The sequence below is a fragment of the Panicum hallii genome, chromosome 5 (genome assembly GCF_002211085.1).
Source record: "Panicum hallii strain FIL2 chromosome 5, PHallii_v3.1, whole genome shotgun sequence".
NCBI lineage: Eukaryota > Viridiplantae > Streptophyta > Magnoliopsida > Poales > Poaceae > Panicum > Panicum hallii.
The window spans coordinates 32255005-32268949 of NC_038046.1; positions in this window are offsets into that span (position 1 = coordinate 32255005).

Genomic DNA, 13945 nt, shown 5'->3' on the forward strand with positions numbered 1-13945 from the left:
CATGACATCTTCCATGTATCTCAACTTAGGAAGTGTGTCAAAGTTCCCACAGAGGTCATCGATTCCAAAACCATCGAAATCGAACCTGATCTAACCTATACAGAACATCCAATCAGGGTACTAGACACCAAAGAAAGAAGCAATAGAAGAGAAACCATCAAAATGTATAAGATTCAGTGGAACCATCACACGGAAGAAGAAGCAACATGGGGAACCGAATCTTATCTTCAACATAATTTCGCAGACTTCCTTCGAGCCAATCTCCAAACTTGATCATACAATTCCATCTTGTTCCGGAATCTCGGGACGAGATTCTTTTTAGGGGGGAAGGCCGTGACACTCAGGTACTTAGTATTGTCACACTCTAGATTTTAGTAGGAAGTTGTGTGCAAAATATGGTGAAAGTGTGTTTAAAAATTTAAATGATAAGGAAAAAGAGTATTTATATAATTATAATTTAATTAAGGTTCTATAGTGTTAAATAAGTGAACATGGGAGGTAGAATCCGAATATGTGAAGGTTGTTTTGGCAAAAGTCAAAAACTTGTGTTTAAATCGCAAATATAGGTGAAACTACACATAGGATGTATATGTAGTGTAGTTTTTAAATAGGATTTAAATAAAGTTTAGAAACTTTGCTAAGTTTTATATTAATTACAAATTCTTAGCTTTTCTACAAATGAACCTTAAAACAAAGTTGTAGATTTTGGAAAACCCTACACTTTTGCTTTTGGGCCCATCCTTATTTGAGCTCTGGTTTGAAAGTTACTTGGACATTACAGTGGAGTCCTTGTGTTTTTGAGAATTTCCATTTCAGTCCCCCTTCGTCTACCTTCCCTCTTCCTCCTCTGTTCCTCTGCCCGACGCGCCGCCGCCGCTCCTGCCGGCCATGCGCCGCGCACCGCCGCCCCCCCGCGCTGCTTAGAGCCGAGCCACATGCTGCCTCAGCCCAGCGCCACCGCTTCCCCGAGCCGCGCTGGCCTCTCCCCGCCGTGCCACACTGCCCGGCCATCTGCCCGAGCCACTCTTCGCCACCGCTGCAACACCAGCGCCACCTCCTGCTCCCTGTAAACCCCACGCGTCGCTCCCTGGCTGACCGCCGCCTTAATTACCCGTTGCCGTCCTCCGCGCGCGCCACGCTAACCTCGCTGCTATCCGAGCTCCGCCGCGGTCTCCACGCACGCCGTCGACCCCCAAACATTACCTCTTGCCCACTGTGCCCTCTTTAGTAACTTAAAGCACGTCTTAAGCTCCATATGCATCCTCTCTTCTACTCCTGCAACCACAAGTTCACTGTCATTTCTCTTTCCCGACCCCGCGCCTCACCGGACCTCTGCCGCCACCACTGCCCACCGTCATCAACCACCCTCGCTGCCTCCGAGCCCCAATCCAGTGCTACTAGAGCATTGCAGTGACTCATTGGTGCTCCCAAGCCCATCCAATTTCATTTTCTCGCGCCCGACCACCATCCCCCACAGCGCCGGCAAGCTTCTGTTCCACCGCCGCTCGGCCTCGCCGTCGCCCCGCCGTTGCAGAGCCTCTTCACCCCCGCCAAGGGCACCAGCAGCACCACACCAACCTGTAGAAGCTCTCTAGCTATTTCTCCACTGCCCTCAGGCACCCCGGACGACAGAACACCGCGCCACCATCGCCGCCGGTGAGAACTCAAACCACCCCACCGTCGATCACCCCCTTCAGCCCCATCTCCGGCCCAATTAGGTACTACTATAGCATCCCCACACTCTCGCGATGCTTATGCGCACCTTGTCCATCCATGTTCGCCAGCCCCTCGCTGGGAACACGAGCACGCCACCACGGCCGCCGCCATCCATCATCGTCGGCCATGCTCCGCCGCTACTCCTCGAACACATCACCAACCATCGTGATCAGTAGCTCCTGTAGGTCGTGTAGGACCGGTTCCTCCCCGCCCAAGCCCTCACCGCTGGCGAGAACACACCGGACAGAGTCGCCGGCCGCCGTCGAGAGCTGTTGAGGACCCTTTTGCAATTTCTTTTCCTGTTCTAGGGTTCCCTGTGCAAGAAACCTAGGACCTCTCTGCAAGACCCCTAGCTAGTGTTAGCTGTCAACTTGTAAAATTTATAAGAATGTGTAGAAAAATATAAAAATTACCAAACTAGTTTTGTTAGAATCTAGAAATATGAATCTACAACGTTTGTTAATAAAGTTTGGTTTGAAACTAAATGCTTTTTGATTTATTTTAAACTTAAGGTAATAGGGTATCTTATGCATAACTTTTGCATACTAGCTTATTTTCTTGTGATTTTTGGTATGTAGCTTCCTTAGGTCATGTGTAAGCTAGTGTAAAAATTTCATGCTTAGCATAGCTTTATAGTTTAAGTTCCTTTAACCTTTTACAAATCAAATTGGGAAAGGTTTAAATTTATTTAAACATATTCCTAAGGCTCTTTTGTCTAGATCTTTCTACCATAACCTAATATATTGATAATTAGTTCATAATTAAATTTTCAAGAATTTATAATTCTGATTGCTTGGGGTTTGAATTTAAACTTGAAGTTTGAATTCAAATTCAAATATTTTAGTTTCTGTTTCCAGAAAATTATCAAAAAATTCACCATATGCTTATTTATTGAAAATAAACTTAACCACAAAAATCCATAGTCAGAACTTTTATGGTTTTTAAAAATAAAAAAATCAAACTTGTCCAACTACTTCAAAGTAATTCCATGACTTAAGTGTAAATAGTAATTTGGGATCCAACCCCCCTTGCTTCATGAGTTTATATTGATTAATTTGTTGGATTGCAACTTTATCGTGAAATGAAATCCTTAACTTAAGAACCATCTCACTTAAATCGTTGCATATCATGTAGAGTCAGCAACGCTCGACGACGGAGACTACGAGCTAGTCTTGGAACAAGACCAAGGGTTTTTTGAAGACCCGATAAACATCACCGAGACTCTAACTGAAGCTCCAAACCTAAGTTCGGAAATCTTTGACACTCCTGCCCCCAACCCCACTCAAGAAGGCAAGCCTTGTTGCATAATCTAGTATTTCAATTTACTACAATTTTATACTTATATATTATATCATGCATTAAGTCTAGGAGTTGAAATGGAACCCTAGATGCATTGATACTAGGAACCTATGTATTGTGCATGAGTCCTTATCGCATAGATGCTCTGCTAATAGGACCGGCAGAAGTCGGGTGATTTCCTGTCACTCGCGTGATATAGGAGTTGTATGTTTACTATTTTGCAATCATTGTAAGGATAATGGACAGGGTCATGTGCAGTATCATGACCTGGACGTTTACCCTGTCTATTTTGATATAAGTTGATAAGGTCACAGTGTGTGGTAATGGTGACTAAACGTTTGAAAGTACTAGCCACATGCCGCGAAATATGGTAAAGCGGTAAGCCTAGTAACAAATCGGCCCGAGGAGTGGACATACCTCCCACCACTCGTAATTTGGTTTTTCTCACGCACCAACGTGCGGGAGTACGTTCCGCACAGCGGACAGGAATACGGTCATGTAGTCGCGATACAGACGTAGGTCCTGCACAATTGGTGTGCGTACGGTCCTATAGTCGCTTGTGGTGGTCCTGTTCCACGAGTCAGAATGAAAGCCAAACGGATGCTTCGGAACCATCGTTGGATGTTCCAAGCGTGTGAGTTAGGTTTGCCTTGCAAGGTTATGAAATTCGATTCGGAATCATCCGTTTCTCACGGTGATTGAGACTGCTTATTCCTTTTGCCACATAGAGTAAGAACAGTAATCATTATGAAATAATTGGGATGAATGTTAATCTCTACCTTGCTTGCCTAGAATAGGTGCTTACCTAGAATGATCAATGAAACTAGAACCTGACAACTAAAATATGAAAAATTAGTTCATATTCTTTGTTGCTTTTCAGCAGAAATTTAACCTAGAACCGTTTTAAGCCCTCATAAGTTTAGTTATGGGCAAAGTATACCCTAATCTCGGGTAAGCCTTGCTGAGTATTAGAATACTCAGTCTTAGCAAGTAAAATTTTCAGGTATGACCTTCGAGAACCCCACGGATAGCTCTGCGTGGCCAACTTCTGTTCCGTATGGCTGGTCCGTGGATTGGGATCCATCCCCCGCTGGCAGTGACCCTCCTGAGTAACACCATGCCTTGGGCTGAGCATCGTGTCAACCTTCGCGATGTGTGTAGTCGCGTGTTTATTTTTTTTCTTTCGCTGTGAATCTGGACAAGCTGTTTAGCCTGTCACTTTAAACATTGTTTGTATAAGTTTACTTAAAGTTTGAAACAGTTTGTAATAATGTTTAATATTCCGTAATTAAAAGTTGGTGAGCTATTGTGTGGTTGTGAACTCGCCTTCGCGCGAGATAAACCTGCTTCGATCCTGTTGAACCGTGGTTGTATTGGGCAGAGACCCGACAGACCAATGGGTTGTTCTGTTTGAAGTGTGTTGAGTTAGTATCGGCTGTATAGCGATGACTAGCGCACTTGAGCTGGAATAATTCAGGCGGTTCTGCCACAAAAATGGTCTGAAACGCACCAAAACTTGAGTTTAGGATCCAATAGGGTGGATGTCACACCCTAAAATATTCAATTTTAGGATGTGAATATCTTTTACAATATCTTCATATATCAGTAGGATTTTCCGAGAATTTTAAAGATTGTTTTGGCAATTATTCTATTTATCCTAGAGCTAGATCCATTTTTATTTGGAAGGCTCAAAAATTTTTTTCATGAGTTCCAAATATTTTATTTGGAATCCTCGTGACCCAAATTACCTCCCGAGTTTTCCTCAGAATTTTTTAGGATTCTTCCGGGTTTATTTTTCATGGGCTAAAATATTTATTTAGGCTTTTCTAGATTTATTTTAAGTTTAAAAATATGTTCTGGAAAACTTTTCTATTTTGATTCTCATCGTAGTCGGACCGAGCCATATCTTTATTGTACATCCTTTTAACCTTGTCCTCTCCGAATCTTCAAGATGTCCCATCGAGCTCCCGATTCTCTAACCTTTCTCCCCGATCAAGACATGCTTGAAAATGACACTTCGTGGCTCGTCTTCAGTGTTTTTCCGACGATGTTCGATAACCGTCAGCTCCAACGACTTAGCCTGATCCTTTTCTTCTTTATTTTCACGCTCTCGAATAACCCGTTCTCGTTCTATCCGCGATCAATCCTCTTTCTCAACCAGCCCGTCGGTTTGCGCCGGTGCGGTTCCACCTCCCCGTATTTTTCTTCTTTCCGCGGCCCAGTTTGGTGTTCCAGGCCAGCACCAAACGAACCTGCTCGGCCAGCCTAGGTTCAGCTCTCGGCCCATGGCCGAAACGGTTTCGGCCCATAACCGAATCCCTCGGCCTGGCGCCCACCTGCACGCCGCGCACCCTCCCCGCGAGCCCTCGCGCCCTCCTACTTGCCAAACCTCATGCCTCCGCGTCCCTATAAATCTTGCTCGCGTAACCCTAGTCTCGCATCTTTCTGCCTCATGTTTCCTCCTCGTGTTCCTGCACAGCCGCCGCCGTCGCCCAGGCCCCCTCCCGTTCCTCTCCTGCTCGCGCGCGTGCGCCGCCAGGACGCCGCGCTTCTCCAAGCGCCCTGCTCTGCCCCTGCAGCTGGCGCGTTCCCCCCCTACGCGCCTTGCTCGCCCAGACTTTTTCCCCTGCACCTGCGCCTGTTCTTCCCTTTGCTGTGCAGGAGCAGAATAGCCGCTGCCCCCGAAGATGACGGGCAGAGCCGCCACCACCGGGTACCACCTGCAGCGCCGCCGCTCCTTCCTGCCCTGTGCGCGCCTTGCCCTTCTCTGTGAGCCGTGCTCGCCCCTGTGCCACCCCCAGACCAGCGCCACCAGGACAGGAACCAGCGCAGCTGCCCAGAACAGATGAGCAGACCGCCGCCACCCCTTCCCTCGCGAAATTCGATTGCCACGATGCATCTTCGCGGTAAGTAAGGTACGGAATAGAATCCCCTCGTCATCCTCTTTCATTTGCCCCGCTCCTTGCAACCTATCGTGCCCTAGAATGACGGGAATTTGAAGAACAGTAACCGCCTGTTATCGCCATAATTTGGCTGGACCAGAAGGTGGGCCGTGAGCAAGATGGGCTCAAAGGATAATTGTAATGAGCTTGCGAATCGGCTCCTGCGCAGGCGGTTTAAGGCCAGATTGGCCATGTATCTAGTTTAAGTTAGTTTAGATGTAGATAATCAAGATTCGTGCCGTAGTTGATCAGGATTAGTTAGGAGAGGCAAGTCTCCAGACTATAAATATGTACCCTAGACTACGGATAAAACAACAAGCATTTGCAAACAACTCTCGGCGCATCGCCACCCCAGTTTAAGGGTTTCTCTCGGGTAAGTGCCATGCAGCCCTGATCATGCTTCGCATGATTGGGGCAGCATCATTCCTACCTATTTATCTTTATGTTTCTCGTGCTGAAGCATTATTGATGGCGAGTAACACTAATTACCTTAGCACTTATAGGGATGCATCAGCTTTTATATTGTATTCATGCATTGTTTGTAACCTGTAAATGTTTAGTTGTCTTCATGCCCGATCTCGAGTGTAAGGGCAGCACCTTGCTCTATTTTGATTAGTAGATCCAATTTATTATGGTTAGTCTTTGTTCATTAAAGATTTGGCTTGAGATCTGCATGATTAGGCCCTTCAAACAAGTTGAATGATCCAGCAATACGTTTGATACTTTATATTGATCTAAAGAGGGATGGTTCCGAAAATCAGCTTTCTGCTGGTTTTTAGGCCACTGTTTAGGTTGCTATTCTGTTATCTTTTATGTTTGTTAGGCTTAACTACGCGTAGGATGTTCCGGTCATGTGGTGAAAGCTTTAACCATCATAGATTGAATTAGCCTATTGATTACAGAGCAAGTTTATATTATCATCAGATTTGTGTATTATGCTTAAATGAACAGATCCAATTTGATATCGGGGAGTAATCGACTCTTTGCAGCCGATTGCGGGGATCACCTGAAGAGCCAATCACGGCTCGGACTAATGTTTGAACGTGTTTGTGTATGCAGGAGACTAATTGAAATCACATCTACACCTTCCTGATCAGGTACAGGTCAGGAGGCACGCCTAGCAGATCAAGACGCCAGGTCGTGTGCTAGATCTTGGACCGTTGACTGAGGGATCGGGGCCCACCAGCAGTCCCGGGAGCCTCCCGGCTCCTCGTGTTGCTTGTTGCTGCTCGCCGGTGGGTTTCGACCGACAACACATTCTGGCACGCCTAGTGAATGCCAGGAGGTGAACTACATGGTGGCTCATTCGTTGCATCGGCACTCCGAAAGCCTGGTGAACGCTCTTGAGCGTCTCGTGCTGCGCGTAGTCCAGGAAATAATGAAGAATCAGTACTCTCCGATGGGACCTACCCTGGGGAGTCACAAAAAAGAATTGCCGTTCAAGGCCAAGCCACCATTGTCTTATGCAGTTGCAGCTCCAGAGTCACAAGGTTCACCGGCATACATTGTCCACAAGGTGGGAGGTGACCTTGTGGATCATCAATTCTTCAGTGAGCCACCTAAGGAAATTCCACATGGGTACATGTGTGCATATATACTAGACAGCAACAACTCGGTATATTCGGCGCAGCGTGCGACTGAAGGAGTTTCTAGGATAGATGCCGATAAGCAAGCATGGCTAGCTAAGTACGCCACTGGTCCGAGTCATGATGGCACGCACTCGGCCCCAGGAGTTCAAACTATAGACCAGATTGGCGCCATCTTGAGGGATCCATTTGGTATTTTACCAAAAAGGCGAGAGATCAACTATACTAAGCCATATCCTAGTGAATATAATTTGATCCCTCTGCCACCCAAGTATCGGCTCCCTGAGTTTACCAAGTTCAGTGGATCGGAAGGGTCCAGCTCCATCGAGCATGTGAGCCGATACTTGGCACAATTGGGGATGATCTTAGTGTTAGACCCTCTACGAGTAAGGTTCTTTTCGCAGTCTCTTATAGGGCCAGCCTTCGGATGGTACACTTCATTGGGTCCTAACTCGATCCGCACATGGAAGCAGCTGGAGGAGCAATTCCACATCCAATACCACTCGGAAGCTGCGGAGGCCGGGATTGCCGATCTGGCACAAGTCCGGCAGAAGCGAGGGGAAACTATGCTAGAGTATATCTAGTGCTTCAGGGAAGTCAAGAATCGATGCTATTCAACCCAAATTTCAAAAAAAGAGGTAGTCGAGCTGGCATCCTTAGGACTGGTGAAGCCGATCAAGGATCTGGTCTTTCAATTGGAGTTCAATTCTTTGGCGTACTTAGTGCAGAAATTGACATCATATAAGCAGCGCCACCTAGAATTGTACCAGGATAGGTTCAAGCGTCAGTTAACATTGATCGACGCAGAAGACGCTGAAGATTCTGGGGATGATCAAGAGGTAGCGGTTGCAGAGTAGACTCGGGAGGGGGGGCAAATCCCGTGTCCTGTAAGTGGGTGAAGCAGCAAGGACTTGCAAAGGGTTTTGATTTTGATGTAAGCAAGGTCGAGCAGATATTTGATCTATTATTAAAGGAGAAGCAGTTGAAGTTACCTGAAGGCTGTAAGTTTCCTACAGCACAAGAACGGCAAGGGAGGTCATACTGCAAATGGCATCATTCTTTCACCCACAACACCAGCGACTGCAAAGAACTCCATCTACAGATCCAATCGGCTATTGAGCAGGGCTGATTGATCTTGGGTCAGTATGCCATGAAGGTCGACACTTAGCCATTCCCAAGCGTCAACATGGTAGAGGGTCGCGTGAACGATAGTGACTGATCTGCGCGACGGTAGCTGGACTTTGCATTCGGCATCAACATGGTAGGGCCTGCGCCACATCACAATGAAAGGAAGGAGAAGGCCGATCCCTGCGATCGGCCCCAAAAAGGGGAAAAGGAATACATCACTAACAAGCAAGTGAGACACGTCAGAAAACAACGGCCGGCTTCCACCCATCTCCTCAAGAAGTATGAATACCAGTACCGGCAACATCTTCAGTATCAATCAGAGGATGAAGAATATGAGCACCGTACTAGGAAGAGTCTGAAGAAGCGTGAAGGTACACGTGACCATTGGCATTGCCCGTTCTTCAAGTATTGCTGGGACTCCGGTATGAGCTAATTGCCTTCTGTCAATGATTGCCCGGAGTGCAGACCTCGGAAGCGTGATGCAGAAGGGATCTCGGTGTTTGGGCGCTTGGGACATGTGCCGCCCCAACATCAGCAAGCTGAGCCACCGCGCAGAAAGAAGGACTTTGAAGAAGAAGAGGACAAATATCACCGGCCACGCTGGTGCCCTAATGGACTTAATCGTTCCCAGAAATGCAGGGTGCAGCGGCTGCGCAGCTTGGAGGAAGCCGTGGCCAAATATCTCGAGATGTTAAGAAAGGCGCGCCTGGATCTAGCGGATAAGGTTCACCACACCCAAAAAAGGGAATCGCGCCCTCCTAAGAAAGAGTGGCGTCCTAAGCCAACAAGAGCCGATGCGAAGACATCGGCTGATGCGCATATGGTGTTTGTACTCCCTGCGGAGTTCTACGCCCAAAGCCGTGAAGAGTTACCAGTAGCCCAGCTTGACTTGGGGCCACGGCCAGTCATATTCGAGAAGCCCCGAGGAAAGAATTATAAGCATTTGAAGGCTCTATACCTCAAGGGTTACATCAATGGCCAGCCTGTCAACAAAATGTTGGTCGACATCGGTGCAGCGGTCAACATAATGCCATACTCAGTGCTGCGTCGGTTGGGGCGTTCTACTGAAGATTTAATCAAGACCAACATCACATTGAGCAACTTTAATGGCCAAACATCAGAGGCACAAGGCATCGTTAATGTGGATTTGACCGTGGGAAGCAAGATTGTCCCCACCTCTTTCTTCATTGTCAACAGCAAGAGTACTTACACCGTCCTACTTGGGAGGGATTGGATTCACACCAACTGCTGCATTCCTTCCACGATGCACCAATGTCTGATTCAATGGGATGGGGACAAAGTAGAGGTGGTTCATGTGGATGATTCGATCGAGATTTCACACGCCGCCATGAGCATTTGGGACGCAGAAGATCAAGAGCCGATTTCAGGAATCAGTTTGGAAGGATGTGATCACGTGGAAGCTACAAAAAATGGGGTGAGGCTGGGCTTATCCACTGGCCTTACAGAGTAGATGAAACATCAAGGGCGAGCTATTCTGACGCACTTGGCAAGGCCGATCCCTACGATCGGCCCCAAAAAATAAAATGTAAACTCCTGATGACAAGTGTATTGCATAATAGTGGCATTTACAAGGAGGCCCATTCTAGCAGCCGGCCGTACATCAATTGTAAAGTTTCAAGGATTAATGAAGATTATAAGGCAGCCGATCTTAATGATCGGCCGAAACTCTTTTCGTCACATTCTTTGTCCATTTACAGCGTTGTCTTGACAGATGACGGAAAGCTAGGATACGGGTTTACATTAGCTGACGAGCTCGAAGAGGTTGACATTGGTCCTGGGGATAAGCCACGACCAACATTCATCAGCAAAAAGTTAAGCCCATGTCTACAAGAGCTGATGATAGTTTTGCTGAAGGAGTACGCAGATTGTTTCGCCTGGGATTACACGGAGATTCCTGGGTTGGACAGGAGCATCGTCGAGCATCGGCTCCCTCTCAAGAAGGAATTTCGGCCGTTTCAGCAGTGAGCGCGACAAATGAAGGCTGAAGTTCTAGAAGAAGTCAAGAAAGAGGTGGAGAAAATGCTAGAAGCAGGATTCATCAGGCCGTGCAGGTATGCCGAGTGGATTTCAAGTGTTGTACCTGTGCGAAAGAAGAATGGCCGATGGTGAGTCTGCATGGACTTCAGAGACCTCAACAGAGCTACACCGAAGGACGAATACCCGATGCCTGTCGTGGAGACATTGATCAACGTGGCGGCTGGTCACAAGATTTTGAGTTTCATGGACGGCAACACCGACTAAAACTAGATTTTCATGGCTTCGGAGGATATACATAAGACCGCATTCAGAGTACCCGGGGCAGTAGGATTGTTCGAGTATGTGGTCATGACCTTCAGGTTGAAGAATGCCCGCGCCATGTATCAACGTGCCATGAATTACATCTTTCACGATCTGATCGGCAAGTTGGTGGAGATATACATTGATGACGTCGTGGTTAAATCTGCATCAGTTGAGGAACACTTGGGAGACATACGGTAAGTTCTAGAATGAACCAGAAGGTTCGGGCTTAAGATGAATCTGAAGAAGTGCGCTGTCGGCGTATCGGCCAGTCAGTTCCTGGGTTTCTTGGTTCATGAAAGAGGAATTGAGATCGGCCTAAAGAATATGGAAGCTGTAAAAATAATGGTGCCACCTACTACAAAGAAGGAGCTCCAGCAGCTCATTGGCAAGATCAACTTTGTCAGAAGGTTTATTTCCAATCTCTCTGGACGGATTGAGCCTTTTATGGAGTTGGTGAAGATTAAAGCCAGTGATGAGTTTTGCTGGGGGGCAGAGCAACAACGGGCATTTGAAGAGATCAAAGAATATTTGTCAAAACCACCCGTGTTAGTTCCACTCCAGCAGGATAAGCCATTCTACATTTATTTATCAGTAGGCGACACCTCCATCGCTTCGGTGGTGATACAAGTGCATGACAGCAAGGAGAGGGTTGTGTTCTACCTCAGCAGAAGGCTGCTAGAATGGGAGACCAGGTACCCTGAGATTGAAAATTTGTGCCTTTGTTTGTTCTTTACCTGTACAAAGCTTCGTCATATCTTGCTATCTGCCAAAATGCTTGTCATCTGCAAATCGGACGTTATCAAGCACATGCTATCAGCTCCTATGTTGAAAGGCCGACTCGGAAAGTGGATGTTTGCATTGACAGAGTTCAATATCCAGTACCAACCTGCGAAGGCAGTCAAAGGCCAAGCGCTGGCAGATCTTATTGCAGAAAGGATCAATACTGACATAGCAGCACTCTCCGTGCGCACATGGGCCATGTACTTCGACGGATTGGCTTGTGGGGACGGATGTGGTATAAGTATCCTGCTCGTGTCACCTTGGGGGGCAGCATTTTCTTTTTCAATCAGGTTGCCTACCCCTTGCACCAATAATTTAGCAGAATATGAAGCGGTACGTAAGGGTATGGAATTGCTTCTTGAGGCCGGAGCGGAAGCAGTAGAAATTTTTGGGGATTCAAAGCTGTTGATTTCTCAGCTCACAGAAGAATACAGGTCGCTTTTCCCTTTATGGGTACAATGTCAGGAGCTGATGGCCCAATTTAGGTACATAAATTTCTATTGGATACCAAGGATACAAAATTCAGAGGCCAATGATCTTGCACAGATGGCTTCGGGATACAAGGCTGTGGCAGACGGAGCCGATCTTCAGGTACACCTGCTAGAATAGGGAGACTGGAGAGCCGATATCTTCAATTACTTAAAGAATCCAGCTCAGGGGGCACCTAAGATGATACGTTACAAGACCATGAAGTACGTCCTAATAGGGGACGACATGTTCTACAGGACTTTAGAAGGGTTGTTGCTTAAATGCTTGGGGCCGATTGAATCGAATCGGCTTTTACACGAGGTCCACGAAGGCACTTGTGGGACTCACCAATCGGCTCATAAGATGAAGTGGCTGATTAAGCGATCGGGGTATTACTGGCCCACCATGCTTGAAGATTGTTTCAAATATTATAAAGGATGTCAGGCATGTCAGAGGTTTGGCAAGATACAGATGGTACCAACATCAGTAATGAACCCTATCGTCAAACCCTGGCCATTCAGAAGCTGGGGTATGGACATGATCGGCAAAATTAATCCTCCATCTATCAAAGGCCACTAGTTCATTTTGGCCATCACGTCAGTGGCGTCGAAGGACATCATCAATTTCGTTAAAGAACATGTCATTCACAGGTTCGGGATTTCTCAGACCATCACAACAGATGGAGGGTCGGTCTTCATATCAGAGGAGTTCAGAAAATTCGCTATTGACATGGGCATCAAGCTGATCAGGTCGTCTCCATACTATGCTCAAGCAAATGGACAAGCTGAGGCATCAAATCAGAGCCTTATCAAGTTGATCAAGAGAAAGATCGATGAGCATCCTAGGCGTTGGCATGAAGTCTTATCAGAGGCATTGTGGGCATACCGCGTTTCGTGCCACGGAGCAACAAAAATTTCACCTTATCACCTGGTGTATGGACAAGAGGCTATATTACCATGGGAGATTACGGCCGGCTCGAGACGCGTAGAGTTCCAAAATGACCTAATAGCTAAAGAATATGTTGCTCTGATGAATGACAACACTGAGGACCTTACGGAGCTCAGACTTTGGTCACTTGAGAAGATCAAAGAAAATAAGGCCAAGGTAGCCAAAAGAATTCCATGTCGGAGATCTAGTTTGGGAAGCGGTGTTACCGTTGGGGACTAAGGATGCAGCATATGGCAAGTGGTCTCCAAATTAGCATGGACCTTATAGAGTTGACCAAGTGCTACCTGGAAATGCATATATGCTTGAGGAGTTAGATGGCGTCAGGTTTCCGGTGGCTGTCAATGGTCAATATCTAGCAGAGCCGCTTGAATTATTCCAGCTCAAGTGCGCAGACCATCGCTATACAGGCGATATGATCTCAACGCACTTCAAACGGAACAACCCAATGGTCTGTCGGGTAACATCCCGATAAAACCACCAAATTCCGGATCGTCAAGCGTACCTCACACGAAGGCGAGTCCAGAGATACAATCAACGTCACATTTTTACAACATAGGCATAAGTAGTTATTACAAATCGGGTTCTAGTCGAGTACTCCAAACCTAACTAAAACAAATTTATACAGACCTTGTTTGAAAACTTCAAATTTTAATGGATATTATGCAGAGATGGCAGCGGAAAAGAAACAACAACGTGACTACTCATCGCAAAGCAGGCACCATACTTAGCCCAAAGCATGGCGTCATTCCGAAGGGTCATTGCCAGCCGGGGACAGAT